A 3,545-nucleotide genomic window follows, 5' to 3' on the forward strand; every position below is an offset into this window, starting at 1 on the left:
AGTGCTCCCTTGGTGGGTGCCACTGCTGGGGGCGGTGAAGATCTTAACAAAAGTAGTTTGGCAGATTAACCCTGTGACAAGCTCTGAGCTCTCAGTGGGAATTGTCCCAGATTTTTATAAACAATTATATTTCTCTGTCCATGTCTGCTGGACTATTATATACTTTCAACGTGAGAAAGCAAGAGAGGTTTTGTTTTTGTTTTTTTTACTATGTTGAATATCTCCTCCTGTCTTTGTACTAACTAATCTAATCAGAGATTAATTTGCCTCTTTATTAGCTCAGTATTCAAACACACTCCATGTAGTAGCTATTTTGTGAACTAGCTTCTGAAGTAGATTATAGCAGTGTATTTTTTTTAAAAAAGGAGCCTGCTAGCATTGCAGATATAGCCACTTAGTACTGTACCAGTTGTGCATTAAAAATGCTTCTGATATGGTATTACCAGGAAAATTAACTGTAAACAGAAAGGAAAAGTGGTACATCATGCTTCAGACTCGATCTTACTCTTTGAGGCTTGGAGTTATACAGTGCTAGTACCCAAACAATTGAACTACATTAGCCAGTAATTCAGTTCTACTTGATGACAGGTGAAAAAAACAAAATCACCATTTTCTTAGTTTGATGAAAGTTTTTCCTATGGAAATGCAAATCTTGAGGAAAAGCATTAATACATTTAAATTGTTTAAGCAGTCCATTCTGTCTTGTTGATCGCTTACATTGGGCCAGGATCTACCCCAGCTGAGGCAAAGCTCTCAACTAAAGCAGAGCGATGAAATGCCCTCCTGGGAGAGGGGCTGTCTAAGAAAAGTCACCGTTATGTTAAATTCCCCAAGTGCTGGTACTTGAAAAGCGGTATGGGTGCATTACTAATGGATAAATCAAACTGATGATTTATTGCAACTGATTCATTTTTAAAATTGAAACAGTTCAAGTTTGAAACATGTTGAAGCTGGAGTAGTGCTCGCAGTGGGCTTTCTAATGAAAGAATATTTTATTTTTTCATTACAAATGTGACCATTTATAATCGGGTTTCTTTGCTGTTGTTGAAAACTTAGCTTAAACTTGGAGGTGTTTGATATGGCGAGAGTTGCAGTCATCAGTAGCTTGTGGCTTTTTCTTTTTTTCTCTTTATACTGTTTCAGCTGTGGTTTGCTACATTCTGCTCTCCTCTTTTCAAATACCATCTAAAGGTCCCCGGTTGTTTGTGTACCACAGATACAATTCTTTTGCAAGGGAAAAACAAAAGAAAGCAATAGTGTTTTGAATGGAGGGTGCCTGATTGATAAGCTAGTTGCAGCCAAACCTGCTCTGGCTAATTGTCTTTCAAATGCCCTCATTAATCAAGCGGAGGAGTAACTCTGACAGGAGGGCTGTCACTGTTCTCATGATTTCCTACCACTCACAGCACAGTGTGAGACCTGGCTGCATACCCAACTCGTGGCCTTTAAAGCAGTTTTAATGCCTGCTCGCTGCAGAGCACACCTGGCTTTGCTGGGATGGGGGCCTGCCCAACGCTGAGGCATCATCTATCCCTGGAGACCAATTTAGCAGTTATTTAATGATTCATAGCTTGATGTCTGGAAATGAGTGCTCCACACGATAACATACATAAACAAATTTAATTAGTTTTCCCCTTTTTTGCATAAGTAGCCACCAGTGTATTAAAGCTGCAAACAAAACCAGGTAGGCTGCCTGAAAAGTCATTGAAGCTGGTTAGCAGGCTGGCTTTGAAAAAGGACTATGTCAATTTCTTTCATCTGTTGGTGGTCACTGGTGCTGTTTGTCCGGCTCCTGAACTTGCTAGGTTTGCTTGTTACTGAAGTGGGAAGTATTTATTTTCTACCTACATGTGGAATTAAAGATCTATAGGAAAAATCTCCAAGCTGTTGCTGGTCCTCTTCCATTCAAAGGCTGCAGAATACAGAGGTTTTTCTTGTTTGCAGTCTGTTCCAAGTATCACTTGGTAAACATGAAACAAAGTTGTTCAGATAAGAGGATTTTTTTTTTTTTTTTCTCATTTCCACAACACTTAAAAGCAGAGCAAAATGCTTTATGCTTAATGATTTATGTTCTTGGTGGCTTGTCTGATGGACTGGTAGATGTGTGTTTCAGGTGGCACATTAGTAGAGTGTCTTCCATTATAAAATGAACTACAACTAGTTAATCTGTGAGTTAGTTCAAGTATCCTGAAGACACCATGTTTGATCTCAGACTTGACAAGAGGCAACAGACTAAAATATTCTCTTAAATCAAACTCCCTGCAAATGAAATCCTGTCTCCAGCAAGTTCAGTGGAAATTTTGTTATTGAGCTCAGTGGAGCCAAATTCTGCTTCATCTCTTCAGTTCAAATGTTTCCAACATGAACACAAATGGAATGATAGAGAGGGTGAGGTCTAGGGGATAGGCTAGCTTTTGACCTTTCTTCTGAAAATTTAACAGGGATCATTAGGCCATTTGTGCCAGTACCTCCCAACACCCATCAGAGAAAGTATTTTCTTTGACTTGCTATTAGTTTTATATCCAGGCATTTTATTTTTACTATGAGAGCCAAGTCTCCAAGTGCTGTAATTTACAGGGCATGTGATTTACCTGGGTAGATACTTCCTCTTTGTTTCTCTCCTTAGTAGCCAAAGCCTAAGAGCTTTACAGGGACAAATCCATGACAAAGTACCTGCTCTTAAACTTGACAGTCTTCTGCCAGTAGTGTGGAGGAAAATGTTTCTATTCAACTTCTTTAAAGTATTACTCTACGGACACTCGTAAGGCTTTCTAATTAGTGTCACCATACTCCTTATAAATCTGTACTGTCAAGACTTTACTTTGGTAGTAAGATCTTGTTCTGCTTTGAAATGTGACTGTAAGGTTTCCACATAAGAGCAGAATTATTATTTTTACTGTATTAGAAAAACATTTCTAACATGTTGCTCTTGTCCTTCACAATTCTTTTTCTTTTGCTGCATATTGTAAAGAAATAATACTTTACTTTTTAAAACTGGAATTTGTAGACCATTGTCTACTTGAGTATAGAGATTGTGGGGAGGAATCAAGTTGAAATTAGCCTTCAAAAATAATGCTATGAACTAAATAGGTGCTGATTTCCTGAAGGAAATAACTTTATATTGCATCAATGCATAACGAATATAACTCCTCTTCCAGTAAATAAATAAATAAGGAGCTGGGGGTTTTGAGAATGCATGAGAATGAGAATGCCCTGCAAGAGGCCTTCAGAAAAAAGGGTGATTTTGTCAAGTCCAGTTGCTGACTTTAATTAGGCAACCTGAATCAACATACACTTCCTTTCTGCTGTTGTTTATTACAGGCAGTGTAGTTGTAGCCCTGTAATTGTCACCTGGCAGCTTGTGATGGCTCCTGGCACTTACTCTGTAGGGTGGAAGCTGTCTGCTTCTGCCGCTTTTTTCTTGTCCCTTTGAGTCTAGGCTCCCTAAATGAGGGTGGCTGTTCAAGATACGATGAGGAATCAGAATTTGTGTCGAAGTACTTCTTGAAGAGCTCTGAGAGCTCAAACCGCTTTAAAGCCTTCAG

The sequence above is a fragment of the Coturnix japonica genome, chromosome 5 (genome assembly GCF_001577835.2).
Source record: "Coturnix japonica isolate 7356 chromosome 5, Coturnix japonica 2.1, whole genome shotgun sequence".
Taxonomy (NCBI): Eukaryota; Metazoa; Chordata; class Aves; order Galliformes; family Phasianidae; genus Coturnix; species Coturnix japonica.